The following is a 21,900-nucleotide window of genomic DNA, read 5'->3' as shown; positions in this document are numbered from 1 at the left end:
AGAAAAGCAATTCACCACATGCAAAGGAAACAGCATAAGACTAAGTAGTGACTACTCAGCAACCACCATGGAGGCAAGAAGGCAGTGGCATGATAGATTTAAATTTCTGAGTGAGAGATATTTCCAGCCAAGAATACTTTATCCAGCAAAGCTCTCCTTCAAATTTGAGGGAGAGCTTAAATTTTTCACAGACAAACAAATGCTGAGAGAATTTGCTAACAAGAGACCTGCCCTACTGGAGATACTCAAGGGAGCTCTACAGACAGAGAAACAAAGAAAGGACAGAGAGACTTGGAGAAAGGTTCAGTACTAAAGAGATTCGGTATGGGTACAATAAAGGATATTAATAGACAGAGGGGAAAAATATGACAAACATAAACCAAAGGATAAGATGGCTGATTCAAGAAATGCCTTCACGGTTATAACATTGAATGTAAATGGATTAAAATCCCCAATTAAAAGATATAGATTTGCAGAATGGATCAAAAAAAATGAACCATCAATATGTTGATACAAGAGACTCATCTTAGACACAGGGACACAAAGAAACTGAAAGTGAAAGGATGGAAAAAAATATTTCATGCAAGCTACAGCCAAAAGAAAACAGGTGTAGCAATATTAATCTCAGATAAAATAGACTTTAAATGCAGGGATGTTTTGAGAGACAAAGAAGGCCACTACGTACTAATAAAAGGGGCAATTCAGCAAGAAGAAATAACAATTGTAAATGTCTATGCACCCAACCAAGGTGCCACAAAATACATGAGAGAAACACTGGCAAAACTAAAGGAAGCAATTGATGTTTCCACAATAATTGTGGGAGACTTCAACACATCACTCTCTCCTATAGATAGATCAACCAGACAGAAGACCAATAAGGAAATTGAAAACCTAAACAATCTGATAAATGAATTAGATTTAACAGACATATACAGCACATTACATCCCACGTCACCAGGATACACATACTAATCTAGTGCTCATGGAACTTTCTCCACAATAGATCATATGCTTGGACATAAAACAAGCCTCAATAAATTTAAAAAGATTGAAATTATTCAAAGCACATTCTCTGACCACAATGGAATACAATTAGAAGTCAATAACCATCAGAGACTTAGAAAATTCACAAATACCTGGAGGTTAAACAACATACTCCTAAACAATCAGTGGGTTAAAGAAGAAATAGCAAGAGAAATTGCTAAATATATAGAGACGAATGAAAATGAGAACACAACATACCAAAACCTATGGGATGCAGCAAAAGCAGTGCTAAGGGGGAAATTTATACCACTGAACGCATATATTGAAAAGGAAGAAAGAGCCAAAATCAAAGAACTAATGGATCAACTGAAGAAGCTAGAAAATGAAGAGCAAACCAATCCTAAACCAAGTAGAAGAAAAGAAATAACAAGGATTAAAGCAGAAATAAATGACATAGAGAACAAAAAAACAATAGAGAGGATAAACATCACCAAAAGTTGGTTCTTTGAGATGATCAACAAGATTGACAAGCCCCTAGCTAGACTGACAAAATCAAAAAGAGAGAAGACCCATATAAACAAAATAATGAATGAAAAAGGTGACATAACTGCAGATCCTGAAGAAATTATAAAAATTATAAGAGGATACTATGAACAACTGTATGGCAACAAACTGGATAATGTAGAGGAAATTGACAATTTCCTGGAAACATATGAACAACCTAGACTGACCAGAGAAGAAATAGGAGACCTCAACCAACCCATCACAAGCAAAGAGATCCAATCAGTCATCAAAAATCTTCCCACAAATAAATGCCCAGGGCCAGATGGCTTCACAGGGGAATTCTACCAAACTTTCCAGAAAGAACTGACACCAATCTTACTCAAACTCTTTCAAAACATTGAAGGAAATGGAACACTACCTAACTCATTTTATGAAGCTAACATCAATCTAATACCAAAACCAGGCAAAGATGTTACAAAAAAGGAAAACAACCGGCCAATCTCCCTAATGAATATAGATGCAAAAATCCTCAAGAAAATACTTGCAAATTGAATCCAAAGACACATTAAAAAGATCATACACCATGACCAAGTGGGGTTTATTCCAGGCACGCAAGGATGGTTCAACATAAGAAAATCAATCAATGTATTACAACACATTAACAAGTCAAAGGGAAAAATCAATTGATCATCTCAATAGATGCTGAAAAAGCATTTGACAAAATCCAACATCCCTTTTTGATAAAAACAGTTCAAAAGGTAGGAATTGAAGGAAACTTCCTCAACATGATAAAGAGCATATATGAAAAACCCACAGCCAGCATAGTACTCAATGGTGAGAGACTGAAAGCCTTCCCTCTAAGATCAGGAACAAGACAAGTATGCCCGCTATCACCACTGTTATTCAACATTGTGCTGGAAGTGCTAGCGAGGGCAATCCTGCAAGACAAAGAAATAAAAGGCATCCAAATTGGAAAAGAAGAAGTAAAACTGTCATTGTTTGCAGATGATATGATCTTATATCTAGAAAACCCTGAGAAATCGACTATGCAGCTTCTAGAGCTAATAAACAAATTTAGCAAAGTAGCGGGATACAAGATTAATGCACATAAGTCAGTAATGTTTCTATATGCTAGAAATGAACAAACTGAAGAGACACTCAAGAAAAAGATACCATTTTCAATAGCAACTAAAAAAATCAAGTACCTAGGAATAAACTTAACCAAAGATGTAAAAGACCTATGCAAAGAAAACTACATAACTCTACTAAAAAAAATAGAAGGGGACCTTAAAAGATGGAAAAATATTCCATGTTCATGGATAGGAAGGCTAAATGTCATTAAGATGTCAATTCTACCCAAACTCATCTACAGATTCAATGCAATCCCATTCAAAATTCCAACAACCTACTTTGCAGACTTGGAAAAGCTAGTTATCAAATTTATTTGGAAAGGGAAGATGCCTCGAATTGCTAAAGACACTCTAAAAAAGAAAAACGAAGTGGGAGGACTTACACTCCCTGACTTTGAAGCTTATTATAAAGCCACAGTTGCCAAAACAGCATGGTACTGGCACAAAGATAGACATATAGATCAATGGAATCGAATTGAGAATTCAGAGATAGACCCCCAGATCTATGGCCGACTGATCTTTGATAAGGCCCCCAAAGTCACTGAACTGAGTCATAATGGTCTTTTCAACAAATGGGGCTGGGAGAGTTGGATATCCATATCCAAAAGAATGAAAGAGGACCCCTACCTCACCCCCTACACAAAAATTAACTCAAAATGGACCAAAGATCTCAATATAAAAGAAAGTACCATAAAACTCCTAGAAGATAATATAGGAAAACATCTTCAAGACCTTGTATTAGGCGGCCACTTCCTAGACTTTACACCCAAAGCACAAGCAACAAAAGAGAAAATAGATAAATGGGAACTCCTCAAGCTTAGAAGTTTCTGCACCTCAAAGGAATTTCTCAAAAAGGTAAAGAGGCAGCCAACTCAATGGGAAAAAATTTTTGGAAACCATGTATCTGACAAAAGACTGATATCTTGCATATACAAAGAAATCCTACAACTCAATGACAATAGTACAGTCGGCCCAATTATAAAATGGGAAAAGATATGAAAAGACAGTTATCTGAAGAGGAAATACAAATGGCCAAGAAACACATGAAAAAATGTTCAGCTTCACTAGCTATTAGAGAGATGCAAATTAAGACCACAATGAGATACCATCTAACACTGATTAGAATGGCTGCCATTAAACAAACAGGAAACTACAAATGCTGGAGGGGATGTGGAGAAATTGGAACTGTTATTCACTGTTGGTGGGACTGTATAATGGTTCAGCCACTCTGGAAGTCAGTCTGGCAGTTCCTTAGAAAACTAGATATAGAGTTACCATTCGATCTAGCGATTGCACTTCTCGGTATATACCCGGAAGAGCAGAAAGCAGTGACATGAACAGATGTCTGCACGCCAATGTTCATAGCAGCATTATTCACAATTGCCAAAAGATGGAAACAACCCAAATGTCCTTCAACAGATGAGTGGATAAATAAAATGTGGTATATACACACGATGGAATACTACGCGGCAGTAAGAAGGAACGATCTTGTGAAACATATGACAACATGGATGAACCTTGAAGACATAATGCTGAGCGAAATAAGCCAGGCACAAAAAGAGATATATTATATGCTACCACTAATGTGAACTTTGAAAAATGTAAAACAAATGGCTTATAATGTAGAATGTAGGGGAACTAGCAGTAGAGAGCAATTAAGGAAGGGGGAACAATAATCCAAGAAGAACTGATAAGCTATTTAACGTTCTGGTGATGCCCAGGAATGACTATGGTCTGTTAATTTCTGATGGATATAGTAGGAGCAAGTTCACAGAAATGTTGCTATATTAGGTAACTTTCTTGGGGTGAAGTAGGAACATGTTGGAAGTTAAGCAGTTATCTTAGGTTAGTTGTCTTTTTCTTACTCCCTTGTTATGGTCTCTTTGAAATGTTCTTTTATTGTATGTTTGTTTTCTTTTTAACTTTTTTTTCATACAGTTGATTTAAAAAAGAAGGGAAAGTTAAAAAAAAAAACAAGGAAAAAAAAGATGCAGTGCCCCCTTGTGGAGCCTGTGGAGAATGCGGGGGTATTCGCCTACCCCACCTCCATGGTTGCGAACATGACCACAGACAAAGGGGACTGGTGGTTTGATGTTTTGAGCCCTCTACCACAGGTTTTACCCTTGGGAAGACGGTTGCTGCAAAGGAGAGGCTAGGCCTCCCTATGGTTGTGCCTAAGAGCCTCCTCCCGAATGCCTCTTTGTTGCTCAGATGTGGCCCTCTCTCTCTAGCTAAGCCAACTTGAAAGGTGAAATCAGTGCCCTCTCCCCTACGTGGGATCAGACACCCAGGGGAGTGAATCTCCCTGGCAACGTGGAATATGATTCCCAGGTAGGAATGTAGACCTGGCATCGTGGGACGGAGAATATCTTCTTGACCAAAAGGGGGATGTGAAAGGAAATGAAATAAGCTTCAGTGGCAGAGAGAATCCAAAAGGAGCCGAGAGGTCACTCTGGTGGGCACTCTTACGCACACTTTAGACAACCCTTTTTAGGTTCTAAAGAATTGGGGTAGCTGGTGGTGGATACCTGAAACTATCAAACTACAACCCAGAACCCATGAATCTCGAAGACAGTTGTATAAATATGTAGCTTATGAGGGGTGACAAGGGGATTGGGAAAGCCATAAGGACCACACTCCAGTTTGTCTAGTTTATGGATGGATGAATAGAAAAATAGGGGAAGGAAACAAACAGACAAAGGTACCCAGTGTTCTTTTTTACTTCAATTGCTCTTTTTCACTCTAATTATTATTCTTGTTATTCTTGTGTGTGTGCTAATGAAGGTGTCAGGGATTGATTTGGGTGATGAATGTACAACTATTTAATGGTACTGTGAACAATCGAAAGTACGATTTGTTTTGTATGACTGCGTGCTATATGAATATATCTCAATAAAATGAAGATTAAAAAAAAAAAAAGACATAATGCTGAGCAAAATAAGCCAGGCACAAAAAGAGAGATATTGTATGTTACCACTAATGTGAATTCTGTGAAAAATGTACAATGTTTTATACTGTAGAATTTAGGGGACCTAGAGATACCAATTAGTGGAGGGGGAATGATAATCTAAGAACAGATAAACTATGGAGGGTAATCTCAATGTTATGGGAATGCTCAGGAATGATTATGGTTTGTAAACTTTCTTGGATATAGTAAGATCATGTTGGAAGCAATAGAGTTATTTTAGGTTTGTTTTTTCTCTTATTCCTTTGTTTTCTTAGGGGTTGTTAATTTTCTTGGGGTATGGTAGGAACATGTTGGAAGCAATGTAGTTATTTTAGATTATTTGTTTTTCTTACTCCTCTGTTTGGACATGGTTTATTAATTTTCTTGGGGTATGGTAGGAACATATTGGAAGCAAAGTAGTTATTTTAGGTTATTTGTTTTCCTTAATCCATTGCTTTGTTTGAAATGTTGTGGGGTTTTTTTAGTTGTTGTTTGCCTGTTTGTTTTTAATTTTTTGGTAAACAAAGTTAAAAAATTGAAAAAAAAATCAGTAGAAAAATGGGAGTAAAAACTAAATGACAAATAGGGTGGGATGGGGGGATGGTTTGGGTATTCTCTTTTCACTTTTATTTTTATTCTTATTCTGATTCTTCTGATGTAAGGAAAATGTTCAGAAATAGATTGTGGTGATGAACACATAACTATATGATCATACTGTGAACAGTTGATTGTATACCATGGATGACTGTATGGTTTGTGAATATATTTCAATAAAACTGAATTTAAAAAAAAAATAAATAAATGGATGAAAGAAAAAAAAATTACCATGGGATGTTATGGGATCAGAGATTGGGAAGCACAGGCTTAAAATATACAAGTTTCCTATTTGAAATGATGGAAATATATTGGTAGTGGATGGTGCTGATTGTAGCACAATATTGTAAACATAATTAGCAGCACTGAAATATATATCTGAATGTGATTAAAAGGGGGTATATTAGATGCATACATGGTAACAGAATAAAATTTTAAAATATCCATTGAACTACCCTACACATATAACTGACTCCAGGTTAAACCATGGACTATAGTATATAGCACAATCATAAAAATGTGCTGTCATTGATTTTAATAAATGTTCCATGCCAATTCATGGTGTTAATAATAGGGTGGTATATGGGAATACTGTATTATATGAATGATTATTCTGTAAATCCACAATTTCCCTACTAAAGAAAAGAAAAATATAAGACATAGAAGATGTTCCTTGCATCCTTGCTTGTCCCTACCCCACCCCTCCAAAAAAACTGTGTAGCCAGCTTATACTGATATTTTTGGTCCCTGACCCTGTTCCAGAGGTGGCATTGTGGCCCATGTGTGCATACCGGGATGAATGTATGCCAGCGCCAATCTACCAGGTAAAAGTCTGAGGGCTGAGCCAAGGAATGTGTCCAGGTAACACCCTCCCAGAATTTGTCCTAAGGGCAGAGAAGTCACTTGCAGACAGCCAGGAGGATATGAGAAACATTAAGTTGAAATGACCTTGGACAAATGACTACCTATTTTATGTCATTAGAAATAGCACCTAGGAGAGGGAGGAGATCTGTTTCCAAGGAAGCAAAGGGGGCATTCACTCAAACTCCTGTGACATCAGAGGCCCAGAAGAAGCAGGTACCTATGCTCTGCCTCTACACAGGCTCAGCTAAGACAGAGAGGAACTTGCAATTACAATTTGCCTCAGGCTGATCTACTTGATAGGAGGGCGAAACTCTGAAGGAGACTACCCATCAAAGCAGAGTCAAAATGCAAAGAGAGTGAAAATTGCTTTTTGCCTTGGTTGTTTGTTTTGATTATCTTTTGGCATTCAAGAAAATCTCTATGTCACTGGCTGGACACAAACTTAAGGGAGAACACAGGAACTCATTCCCAGAATTAGCCCTTTTGAGTATTAAAGTATAAAGTGTGCAACAAAGAAACTAAGTCAAATAAGGAAACAGGAAATGACACACTCAAAGGAACAAGATGAAAATCCAGATTCCAGCAAAGAAGAGGAGCAGACTTTAGACTTCCAAGACAAAGACTTTAAAATAATGATCCTGAGAGGATCTAAGATGGTGGCATAGAGAGGAGTGGAAGCCAAGTAGTGCCCCTAGAACAACTGAAAAAAAAAAAAAAAAAAACAGGAACAACTAGTAAATAAGTCAGAATAACTGCAGGGGGACAAATGTGACTGTCCACTCATAATACACCAACCTGAATTGGGAGGAATGCCTGAGATCACAGTATAAAATCTGTAAGTAAAAACTGTGGATCTGGACCTCTGGAAGATGGCAGTTAGGAGAGACAGGGCAAAAAAACTCCTCCATGAAAAATACTAGATAAAGGCCAGAGGGTCACCCAGAACACTGGCTCCAGCAATGCACCAGCTGGATAGGGTCTCCTGGATCCACAGGGACCACGCACTTGGTGAGGCCAGGAATCTGGTCTCCAAGGCCAGTGAGTGGGCCTGCTGAGTGTCCAGTAGCCATGCTGCAGTGTGGAGAAGCTGTGGGTTGGCATTTGGAGTCAGACTAGTTCTTTTTAAAAGCCAAAAAATGGCTGTGGATATGGCAGTGGGGACTGCACAGGGAAGTGTGGCAGGAATGGAGTCTCCACAACCTGTGGGCATGCCTCAGTATCTGGCATGGATAATAGACTTTTGTTCACCTGCTGCTAATTGTCTCCAAGTGAGGCAGGCAGAGGCTAGCCAAAAGGGGAGAGAAACCACACCCCTTGCAGCCATCTTCCTGGTGGGCTAGGAATGCTCCTGTCCAGCACTTACACCACAGCCCAGAGCTGCACCAGAAACCCAGTGAAATGGGAAGTGTTTCCAGCAATGTACACACATGCTACAGTATCTGGCCTGGACAGTGGCCTTTTATGCACCTGCAGCTGGTTGTCCCAAAGCTGGGGAGGTGGAGGGGTGCGATAGGGGGGAGATTGGCATGCCCCATTCAGTCATCCTTTCAGCAGGCTGGGAACACCCCTATGCAGTCCAGCAGCTCAGAACTTCCCTTGAGGGAATGCACACACTTCTGACATACCACAGCCTTCCCTCAGCAGAGGCCCTAGAAGGACACAGCTTGGAAGAGGGACCCACTTGGAAATCCCAGGGATCATACACTAATATCAAGGACTTGTGGGTCAGTGACAGAGACAATCTGTGGCAAGACTGAACTGAAGGTTTAGACTCTTGGAATAGCCTTAAATCTCCAGGAACACTGGGAGGTTTGATTGTTAAAGCCACCCTCACTCCCTTACTGCTCAGACACACACCCCACATTCAGGGCATACAGCACCAACTACACACCCAAAACTGGTGTACCAATTGGACCCCACAAGAATCAGACCCTCACACACCACAAAGACAAATTGGGAAGAACTGGCTTGACAGGAATAGGTGGCTCACAGATGTCACCTGCTGGTTAGTTAAAGTTTATGCCACCAAGCTGTAGATATGACAAATTAGAAAGAAGTCTCTGAATTAGCATGCATATCCTTAAAGAACCCTATCGAGTTAAGCAAATGCCAAGAAGCCAAAAAACAACAGAAAATTTTAAAGCATATGAAAAAAACAGATGATTTGGAGAAATCAGACCCAAACACCCAAATCAAAAGCTCAGAGGAGATGCAGTACTTGGAGCAATTAATCAAAGAACTAAAGACCAACAATGAGACCATGGCACAGGTTATAAAGGACATGAAGAAGAGCCTAGGAGAGCATAAAGAAGAAATTGAAAGGGTAAATAAAAAAATAGATGATCTTATGGAAATAAAAGAAACTGTCAACCAAATTAATTAAAAAGATTCTGGATACTCATAGTACAAGACTAGAGGAAGCTGAACAATGAATCAGTGACCTGGAGTATGATAAAATGGAAAATGAAAGAACAAAAGAAAGAATGTGGAAAAATTGAAAAAATTGAAATGGACCTCAGGGATATGATAGATAAAATAAAACAGACAAATATAAGAGTTGGTGTCCCAGAAGCGGAAGAGAAAGGTAAAGGTCTAGAAAGAGTTTTCAAAGAAATTGGTGGGGAAAAATTTCACAAACCTTCTACACAACATAAATACACAAAGCATAAATGACCAGTGAAATCCAAATGGAATAAATCCTAATAAACCCAATCTAAAACATATTCTGATCAGACTGTCAAATACTGAGAAGAAGGAGCAAGTTCTGAAATTAGCAAGAGAAAAGCAATTCACCACATACAAAGGAAAAAACATAAGACTAAGTTGTGACTACTCTGCAGCCATCACGCAGGCAAGAAGGCAGTGGCATGACATATTTAAAATTCTGAGAGAGAGAAATTGCCAAAAAAGAATTCTTTATCCAGCAAAGCTCTCCTTCAAATTTGAGGGGGAGCTTAATTTTTTCACAGACAAACAAATGCTGAGAGATTTTACTAATAAAAGACCCGCCCTACTTGAGATACTAAAAGGCGCCCTACCAACAGAGAAACAAAGAAAGGAGAGAGAGATATGGAAAAGTTTCCATAATATTAGATGAAGATGCATTTTTAAGCTATACAGTGACCACTGAATATGTTTGGCTTCATTATCATCATAGTTGTCATAAGACACAACCCTGTGTTAAATTATTTTTAATTCCATATTTCAGAGAGGAATAAACAGACATTGTAGTATGGTGACATTATGAAGGAGAAAACATACTTGGTATCACATCCTATTCCATGCTACCATTTCTTTCACTCTATTTCAAATGGAAACTCAGGTTTATGGTATGGCATTCTTTCTGAAACACTAGAAGTCAGATGAAGATACTTGCCTCACTTTTCTGATTTGCTGATTGTAAATGTGGCCATCTCACTTAACTTGTAAGATGACTCTTAGTTTCCTAATTGATAAAACAGGAATTAGACTGAGAATAATTAAAAAGTATTAAATTCAAGTCTGAAAATATAGACTTCTTTTGAAATCCAGAGGAATACTCTTACACTTTTTGAGACCATTGAAAAATGTGTATTCTCAATTATGTTTATTTGGTTGGTGTAGATTGGATGCCATTGTCTGGAGACAGGCATGAGATATATAGAACAAAGGCATATAGAGAGCACTGTTGGTGAAAATGTATATCTATATATATATAGATATAGATATAGATAGATTAGATAGATAGATAGAGAGAGAGAGAGAGAGAGAGAGAGAGAGAGAGAGATCTGCTATTGTAGTCATTGAACCACTAAATTTAACTGGCAATTATTAACTTCTATTTCATACACTGAAACAAAAGAACATTAATTGTGGACCCAATATTTGCTATTTATTGCATAGTTAATGGAAAATACTGAACCATCTGAACTGAGTTCAGATAGAGGGTTTGTCAAAAAAAAATCTATTTACTCTCTGATCCCTAAGCTTGTATAGTTTACAGTGAGAATTCCTATAAACAAAACAAAATTATCTCAATGCATTTAGTTCCTTGGTTCAGATAAAAATAATTTGAATATCAAGGGTTATGTGTAGGCATGTTTGTAAATATACAAAGGAGGAAGAAGGAAAAGTATTGATCTGTATTCAGATTTATTCTGCAAGCTATGTATGGTGAGAATAGTGCAACAGTATCCTCATCTGTAAAATTTATAACACAGCCACTATTTTGTGATATCAAATAAGATGACTAGAAATATCTGAAAATTAAATACTATTCTGAAATTTAAAAAAAAATAATAGAGGGGCATATAGGAAAAAATATGCCTACTGCAAACTAATTGCAGTTAACATTCTTTCATCAACAGTAACAAACATACTATACCAACACTATGAGTCAACAATGGAGGAGGGGTAATTAAGGGTATTGGAGGATTTGAGTTTCCTTTTATTATCTGTTTTTCTTTTCTGGAGTAATGAAAATGATCTAAAAACTGTAAAATTAATTGTGCTGATGGATGCCCAGCTGTATGATGGTACTGAGGGCAATTGTTTGATTGTACACTTTGGAACTTTGGATAATTGTATGGTATGTGAACAATCTCACTAAATAAAAAAAATTAATAAAAAAATTAAAATGTGAAAAATAAAATAAAATAAAATAATGATCCTCAGAATGCTCAAGGAGATAAAGGAAAATGCTGAGAAAGAACTAAAAGATACAAGGGAAACATTGAATGAACAATATTGGACTCTCTCCAGAGAAACCAGAGATGAAGTGCATAATGACTGAGGTGAAAAATTCCCTGGATGGTTTCAACAGTAGGTTGCCAGTGGTAAAATAAAGTATCAGTGAACCTGAAGACAAGGTGACTATAATGATTTAGGCTGAGAAGTAGAAAGATAACAGAGTAAGAAAAGAAAGAACAGAGCATAAGAGACACCATCATGCATACCAATATATACATTATGACACCCAAAGGAAAAGAAAGAAATGGGCAGAAGGAATACAAAAACAAATCAATGGCAGAAAAGTTCCTGAATTTAATGACAAGCATGAATATGCATATTCAAGAAGACAAACCACAGACATGTTAAATTCAAAGAGATCCAGACCCAGACACACAGGAGTCACATTGTCCAATGTCAAGGAAAAAGAGAGAGTTCTGAAAGCAGCCAGAGAAAAAGAATGAGCCACACAGACAGAAATCCTAATAGGATTAAGTTCTGACTTCTCATCAGACCATGGAGGACAGAAGGCATTTGTATGAAGTGTTCAAAGTGCTGAAAGACAACAACTGCCCACAAAGAGTTTTATACATGGCGAGACTTCTTTTGACAATGAAGGAGAGATAAAATATTCCCAGATGAACAAAGGCTAAGGGAATTTCTCACCACAGGACTTGCCCTACAAGCAATGCTAAAGGAAGTTCTTCATACCTAAAGGAAAGGAAGCTAAACTGTGGATCAAAACAGAATTAAGAAATACAGACTTCCAGCAAAGGAAACCATATGTGTAATTACAAATGCCAGTATTATTCTATTGCATTTTTTGTTATATAATCCACTTCTTGCTTCATACAGGTGTCAAAATGAAAATGCATAAAGAGCCTGATAATTTGATGATAGACATACAATGTACAAAGACATAATTTGTAACAATTTTAAAAATGTATGGGATAGTGTGGTATAGGAACATTGTGAGTTTATGGTGCTGAAGATAAGTTGATATCAAAGCAAATACAATTGTTATGGATTTAGCCTGTTAAATTTTAACCCCATTGTATCCACAAAGAAAATATGTTAAAAATATATTCAGAAAGAAAAAGAAACATCCCCAAATGACACAAATCAGAAAGGCAAATAAATATGGAAGTAGGCATTTATAAAAGAACTGAGAATCAAAAATATTATAAGACAAACACATGATAGTGAAATGGCCAAAATCCTATATTATCAGCAGTTACTTTAAATGTAAATGGATTAAGGTCCCATGTAAAAAGGTAGACGTTTGTAGAATGGAAAAAAATCATGACCCTACTTCTGGGGAAGATGGCAGAGTAGGGAGTTCCAGGACTCAGTCCCAAACCAAAAACAGGTAGTAAACAGGCAGAAAATACCTGCCACAAATGGTCTTGTGCTCCAGGGACTAGGAGAGCACTGTACAGCTGCCAGGGAAGAGTAATAAGAAGAGACTGTGAAACTGTTGTAAAAAAAATTCTGAGTAACCCACTCCACAGTGGCTGCTATGCCAATCCCCAACTCCTGAGGTGAGCAGACATGGGTCCAGTACACAGTTGGTTTCTGAGGATTTAGAGGGACATGGTAGCCCTCTTCCTCAAGAATGGTGGGGATCACTGCTGAGTACTGATCTTGTCTTTTGGTCAGTGAATTTAGGTACTTGGGCCCCAGCTCTGATCCACTACTTTAGCACTCCCAAGACAGGGACTGCCATGTCCAGTTTCATCCCTGACCCTGAGAGGGATAAGATATGGGAGGTTTAAAGATGTAAGGTCTCCTTAATATGGCAAGGAACAGTTTCTGGAAGAGTTCTGTCTTTTTGGCAGGCCATGAAGGTACAGCTTTGGGGAGCCTAAAAAAGATTTTTGGTGTCTCTTCTGAATCCCTACCTAGGGATATTTGGAACTGGTCTGTGTCACTTTCATGGGACCCTGGTCATGATTGGACTGGGAAATATTGACTTGGGACATTGCTTTGTGGGGTGACCCTCCTTCAAGAATTTTCCCTCCAGGAAAATGCAGCTAGCACCAATGAAAGGAGAGAAAAGAAAACTATGGCAGCAAAACAAAGGCAAAAAGAACAGATTAAGATTCCTGGAGAGGGAACAGAGGAAAGGAACCTTTGTCCTGGGGGCAAAACTATTGCACAAATAATTCAATTGCAAAAATTTTGCCACATACCCAGGGCAACAGTCTGATGAAGAAGAGCTGAATAAATCTGATCAGTTAAATATGGGTGGTTCTAAGGGAATAGAATAAGTTGAAAAAGTTTCAAAGAAGAGCCTTAACACAAAGCTAATCAACAATAAAACCCTAAGCAAGAAAGAGAAGCTGACCTTCAGGGTAACCTGATCAAGATCACCAGATGTGTAGACATCACCAAAAAATTATAAGCCATTCTAAGAACCAGAAGATATTGCTCAGCAAAGGGGAAATATTAAAACATCAGAGGAGATACAGAATTTGGAACAAATTATTAAAGATGTTAAAACAAATCTCCTAAATCAATTCAACCAGATGAAGGAAAATCTGTTTAAAGAGATAAAGGATATTAAAAAGACACAGGAGGGAGGTGGGGCAAGATGGCAGAGTGGTGACATGTGGGTTTTAGTTACTTCTCTGGGGCAGCTGGTAGACAGCCAGGAACTGTGTGGAACAGACACCTCAGGGAAATCTGAGGTTGGATATGCATCATACAACAGTCTTGAGTGAATAGAGCAGCTGAGATCAGTGAAATATTTAAGTTATTGTGGCTGGGGGGCCTACACCTCTCCCTGACAGGCACAATGGACTGTTTTGTGGCTGGTTCCCTCAGGGAAGAGGGGCCCTCTGTCCTGGGAATGAGGAAGGAGGCTCAATCCAGCCCCAGTTGCAGAACTAATTAACAAACTCACACTGCTGAACAAAAACTCAAACCATAGATAAACTGAGACCAGAGACCAGAGAATCTAGGGGCAGTCAGCCCAGTGGAGAAGAGATAGGGCTAGCAAAAACAGCAAAAGAAAACAAAAACAAAAGTGAGACTTTTAGAGTTGGGAATGAACATAATATGGAGAAAGGCTAGACACAAACAAAATCAGGCACATATGTAAATTTAGGAGGTGAGGGGCCTTCTCTGAAAAGCTGGCTTTTTTGGTTTCTTATTCACTCCTCAATTGTTCTCCAACTCCGTGTCTTTTTGCATTTCAATAGCCCATCAGAACTGCAAGGATGGAATTAAAGTGCTTTTCTTTATATAGTATGTACTGGGCCTTTCTTTTACTTTTTTCTTTTCTTTAATCTTTTTCTTCATTTTTTAAAAAATAACTATGCTAAGTAGCTGATTACAGAAAGCCTCAAAGACTTGCAATTTGGGATCAGAAAACAGCAGAGACAAAGCAGTAAGTCTAGTGATGGAAACAATTCCCTAAAGGGCATAACTTCCCAAAGAAAAGGAACAGCCCTCCTTCAGGGAACTCAGATCCAGGAGCTAGAATTCAGAAAACAACTTCAGTCAGCCATGTCCCTGACACTGTTAGGGTCACTGGGAGAACTAAAGGCTCCATAACTCCTTACACTGGTGGGGATGCCATGAACTGGCAAGCATCAACTGCTGGACAGTACTGGAAAACACAGAATCTATAGGCCATACAGGAGGGTGTCAGTCTCAAGGAAACTCCATACTCTCCTCCTGAGACCTGGGCCTCTCTGGACTTGGAAAACCTGACTGAGGTTGACCATATCTGAGGACACCCTCATGCAAAAAGGCTACATAAAGGAGGGACAAGAAACAGAAAAACAAGGGGTGAAAAACTGATCAACTAAATAGAACCTAAGTTAGAGGTCTAGAATAATCTGAACTGAATACCAAAGGTAAGAGAACAAAGCCAACCAACAAGAAAACCCTAGGTAAAAGAGTGAAAATGAGCTCCAAAATAAACTAATCAAGGAAGTCAGTTGCATAGACAGCTTAAGATAATGAGACATATTAGGAAACACAAAAATATGGACCAGACAAAGGAATAAACTAATAGTTCAACCAAGATACAGGAGTTGAGGCAACTAATGATAAATCAATTCAATGAACTGAAGGAAGAACTAATTAGGGAAGTTCAAACAAATCTCCTAAATCAATTCAAAAATCAAGTCAATGAACTGAGGGAAGATAAAGCAATAGAGGTGAAGGATATAATGAAGACACTGGGTGACAATAAAGAAGAAATCATAAGCATAAAAATAATGGCAGAACATATGGGATAGAAGGGCATAATGGAGGAGATGAAAAAGAAAATGGTGGGATACAATAGTAGATTTGAACAGGCAGAAGAAAAGGATCAGTGATTTGGAAGACAAGAAATTTGAATTCAAACACACAAAGGACAAATGTGAAAAGAATGGAAAAACATGAGGAGGGTCTAAGAGAACTGACAACATAAAGTGAATGAATATGTTTGTTATGGGTGACCCAGAGGGAGAAGAGAAAGGGAAAGGGGCAGAAAGAATAACAGAAGAAGTATTCACCAAAAATTTCCCAAAACTAATGAAAGACAGAAAGTTACAGATTCAAAAGGTACAGCATACCCCAAACAGAATAGATCCCAATAGACACACTCAAAGACACTAACCAGATTTTCCAGTGTCAAAGACAAAGAGAGAAATCTGAATGCATCAAGAGAAAAGCAATCCATCACATACAAGGAAAGCTTGATAAGACAATGTACAGATTTCTTTGCAGAAACCATGAAGGCAAGAAGACAGTGGTAAGATATATTTAAGATACTGAAAGAGAAGAACTGCCAACCAAGAATTCTACATCCAGCCAAACAATCCTTCATAAAGGAGGGAGAGATTAAAATATTTTCAGACAAATAGTCACTGAAAGAGTTTGTAAAAGAGACCAGCACTACAAGAACTGCTAAAGGGAGTGCTATAAGCTGATAAGAAAAGACAGGAGAGAGAGGTTTTTAGAAGAATGTAGAAATTAAGATAATCAGTAAGGGTAAAAGGAGAGAGAGGAAAAAATGAGACATGACATGTAAAATCCAAAAGACAAAATGGTAGAAGAAAGTACTGCCCTGATGTAAATAACACTAAATGTTCCCAAATAAAAAGTCGCAGACTGGGAGAATGGATGAAGAAACAGGACCCAACTCACTTTAGACACAAGAATAAAAATAGGCTAAAAGTGGAAACTTTGAAGATCTTTCATGCAACCAGAAAAAGTGGGAGAGTCTATATTAATAACCACATGTTGTGTCACAAAACAAGCCTTAACAAATTTAAAAATACTGATATTATAAAAAGCACTTTCTTGGAACATAGTGGAATGAAGATATGAATAAATAATAGGCAGAAGATTGTAAAATTCACAAATATATGGAGGCTAAACAACACACTCTTAGAAAACCAGTGGATAAAGGAAGAAATTACAGGAGAAATTATTGAATACCACAAGGCAAATGTCAGTCAAAACACAACATATCAAAACTTCTTGGATGCAGCAAAGGTGGTATCGAGAGGGAAATTTATTGTCCCAAACTTCTACATTAAAAGAGAAGAGAGAGCAAAAATTGAGGAATTATCTCTTCACCAGGAGGAACTAGAGAAAGAACAGCAAACTAGCCCCAAAGGAAACAGGAAGAAAGAAACAACAAAGATTGGGCACAAGCAAATGAAATTGAGAACAGGAAAACAATAGAGAGAATCAGCAAAACTAGAAGTTGGTTCTTTGAGAAACAAAAAAATGGATGGACCCTGAGCTAGGCTAGCAAAGAGAGAGAGAGAGAGAGAGAGAGAGAGAGAGAGAGAGAGAGAGAGAGAGAGAGAGAGAGAGAGAGAGAGAGAGAGAAAGAGAGAGAATGCAAATAAATGCAAGCAGAAATGGGAAGAAACATAACTACTGACTCAGAAAACATAAAGGAGATAATGAGAAGATACCATGTGCAACTATGTGCTAATAAACAATACCACTTCCATGAAATGGACAACTTCCTAGAAAAGCATAAAAAAACAACATTGACTCAAAAAGAAATAGATGACCTTGACAAATTAATCACAATAAAGAGATTGAGCCCATCATTAAAAAGCTCCAAAAAGAAAAGCCCAGGACAAGATGGTTTCACATGTAAATTCTACCAAGCATTCAAGAAAGAATTAATACCTGTCCTGCTCAAATACCTCAAAAAATTGAAGACGAGGGAAGGCTACACAACTTGTTCTATAAAGCCAACATCACCCTAGTACTAAAATCACACAATGATACTACAAAAAAAAAAAAAAAAAGAAAATTATAGACCAATCACTTTAAGGGATATAGATGCATAAATCCTCATCAAAATTCTGACAAATCAAATCCAGCAGCACATTAAAAGAATTATACACCACGACCAGGTGGTATTTATTCCAGGTATGCAAGGCTGGTTCAACACAAGGAAATCAATTAATGTAATACACCACATCAATAAATCAAAGCAGAAGAACCACATGATCATCTCGATTGATGCAGAAAAGGCATTTGACAAAATTCAACATCCTTTCCTGATGAAAACACTTCAAAGGATAGGAATAGAAGGGAACTTTTTCAATATGATAAAGACAATACGTGAAGAAGCCACAGCTAACATTGTACTCAATGGGGAGAGACTGAAGTCTTTCCCTCTAAGATCAGGAACAAGACTGGTGTGCTCACTATTACCATTGTTATTCAACATTGTGCTTGAAGATCTAGCTTGAGCATTTAGGCAAGAACAAGAAATAAGAGGTACAAAATTGGAGAGGAAGAAGTGCAACTTTCACTCTTTGACATGATTCTGTATGTAGAAAATCCAGAAAAATCGACAGCAAAGCTATTAGAACTAACCAATGAATTCAGCAAAGTGGCAGGGTACAAGATCAACACGAAAAAAACTGTAATGTTCTTATACACAGGTAATGTGCAACAAGCAGAATAAATCAAGAAAAAATTCACTTTACAATAGCAACCAAAAGAATCAAGTATTTAGGAATAAACTTAACAGAAAGACCTATAGAGAGAAAACTACAAGAAACTGCTAAAAGGAATTGATCAGGACCTAAAATTTGGAAGAACATACAATGGTCATGGATTGGAAGACTAAATATAATTAAGATGTCAATTCTACCTAAACTGATTTATAGATTCAACCAATACCAATTAAAATCCCCAAAATTTGCTTTGCAGATATAGAAAAACCTATAACCAAATTTATTTGGAAGGATAAGATGCCCTGAATAGCCAAAACTATCTTGAGAAAGAGAAACAAAGTGGGAGGTCTCTACCTGACTTTGAAGCATACTACAAAGCCACAGTGTTCAAAATGGCATGGTAGTGGCATAATGATAGATATACTGACCAATGGAGTTGAATTCAGTGTTCAGAAACAGACTGCCACATCTACAGACAATTGATTTTTGATAGGGCATTCAAGCCAAAGCAACTGGGGCAGAGCAGCCTCTTCAATAAATGGTGTTTGGAGAATTCAATATCCTTTTCCAAAAGAATAAAAGAGGACTCCTATCTCATACCTTACTCAAAAATTAACTTGAAATGAGTCAAAGACTTTAATATTAGCACTAAGAAAATAAGACCTTTAGAAAAAAAAGTAGGGCAATTTTTAAAGTTCTGTTGATAGTAGGTGGTTTCCTAGACCTTAAAACCAAAGTGTGAGCAACCAAAGAACAAATAGACAAATAGGATCTACTCAAAATCAAACACTGTTGCATATCAAAGAACATTTTCATAAAAGTAAAAAGGCAGCCTACACAGTGTGAGACAATATTTGGAAACCACATATTACATAAGGGTTTAATATCCCAAATATATAAAGTGATCCTACAACTCTAAAACAGAAAGACAAACAACCCAATTAAAAATGGGCAAAAGACATGGACAGACACTTTTCTAAAGAGAAAATACAAATGGCTCAAAAACCTATGAAAAAATGCTCACCTTCACTGGCTATTAGGGAAATGAAAATCAAAATGACAATGAGATTTCCTCTCACACCTACCAGAATGGCCATTATCCAAAAAACAGAAAACTGCAAGTGCTGGAGAGGATGTGGAGAAAGAGGCACACTTATTCACTATTGGTGTGAATGTAGAATGGGGCAACCACTCTGGAAGACAGTGTGGAGGTTCCTCAGGAAGTTAAGTATAGATTTGCCATATGACCCAGCTATTCCATTGCTAGGCAAATACTCAAAGGAACTGAAAGTTAATACACAAATGGACATTTGTATACTGATATTTATTGTGGCATTATTCACAATAGCCAAGAGACGGAAACAGTCCAAATGTCCATCAATGGATTAGTGGATAAACAAACTAGTACATACCCACTGTGGAATATTATGCAGCTGTAAGACAGAACAAAGACATGGAACATATAATAACATGGATGCTCCTTGAGGACACTATGTTGAGCAGTTAGCCAGAAGCAAAGTGATAAATATTGTATGGTCTCACTAATATGAGCTAACATTAATCAGCAAACTTTGCAAGTAAAAAGCTGATACCACAGGGTACCAGGAAAGAGAAAAAGGGTAGATACTGGGCATTTGATGCTGAAGGACTACAGAATATTCAGCAAGATTGATTGTATAGACCCAGAAAAAGACAGTGTAGTACTCTGTGATGGTAGCACAATATTGTAACTATACTGAACAAAGATTTTCATGAGTAAAACTGAATGAGGTGGGCTAGGGTCATGTATGACACCTGAGAAAAAGATAGAAGATAAAGAGTGGGACTGTTTAATTTAGCAAAAACTGTAGTGGCCAAATATTGTGACTAAATGTACAAATATAAAACTGTTCTTGCATGTGGGAGAACAAATGAATTTCTACCATGCAGAGTGTTGGAAAGAGGATGGTATTGGGGGAAAAAATAGAATCAAAGCAAACTGAAGTCTATGGTCAACAGTAACATTGTAATATGCTTCCATTAACTGTAACAAAGGCAATATATCAAAGCTAAATGTGTATGAGAGGGGGATATAAGGGAGGGATATGGGATTCTTGGTAGTTGTGTTGTTTTCTGACCTTCCTATTATATGGTATTGGATGATATTTTATTTTTCTTTTTATTATCTCTTTTGTTATTCACTCAAAAAACTTTTTTTGTAGTAATCTGTTCAAGTGCTGAATGTGGTGATAAATGCATAATTTTATTATGATTCCATGAACAACTGATTGTACACTGTGGATAATTATGTGGTACTTAAATATAGCTCTGTAAAATTGTATGGAAAATACAAACAGGAATAAAAGTGTAGGAGAATACATGGAGAGAAGGATGTATATATTTACTCTTGGTTAGTAGGAAGAATGTTATAGTCTTTCTGGAGGACATTGAGGTGGTTCCACACAAAGCAATGTATGTCGGTGCCATAAGGTCCTTCAACTTTATTATGGGGCATATTCTTGGAGGATCTGAGAGCAGGGACATGAATGGATATTTGCACACTGGTGTTTATGGGACAGTATGCATGATTTGCAATGGGTTGTGGTAGCTTAAGGGTACATCGACTGAGAAACACAATGGAGAACTGTTGTGTGTGCATACAATGGAATATTGAGCAACTGCAAGAAGAAGTGAAGCTGTGAGAGGGGCAAGGATTTCAATGGATCCTGTAGACAGCATTTTGAGAGAACAATGCCAGAAAAAAATGCAAACACTGTACTGCCTCAACAATATGGACTAACTACAATGTGAAAACTCATAATTGATCCTTCAAGCACAGATTATCAGGGGAATGCTTATTATAATGGTCCACAGATTGTAAGCTCTTACAGCAGCCACATCTATTCCTGAATTATAGGGGCTACCTCCAGATTCTGAGATGCTGATCCCTTTGTGTATAACCTGATCAATCCCTGGAACTTTGTGTATCTGTGTGACACCTGAAACTCAGAGCTAGAACTTGGCATATATGAATGTCAGTATTAGCACATATAGCAACTGTTAAAAAAGCTGAAAAAGAGTCCAGACTTCAACTAGAGATAGGAGTGAAGCAGACGTGTTTAGGCCTTGGGCAAATTGTGCCAAAGGGTAAAGGACAATTCTGACTGCATATTTTTTTTCATTTTTTAAAATTAACACTATCAAACAATTTGAAAAAAACAGACAATAAGAAAACATTTCAAACAAAACCAAAACTAAG

The sequence above is a fragment of the Choloepus didactylus genome, chromosome X (assembly GCF_015220235.1).
Source record: "Choloepus didactylus isolate mChoDid1 chromosome X, mChoDid1.pri, whole genome shotgun sequence".
NCBI classification, from domain to species: domain Eukaryota; kingdom Metazoa; phylum Chordata; class Mammalia; order Pilosa; family Megalonychidae; genus Choloepus; species Choloepus didactylus.
The sequence above is the reverse complement of the archived record's forward strand: the minus strand, read 5'-3'. Positions refer to the sequence as shown.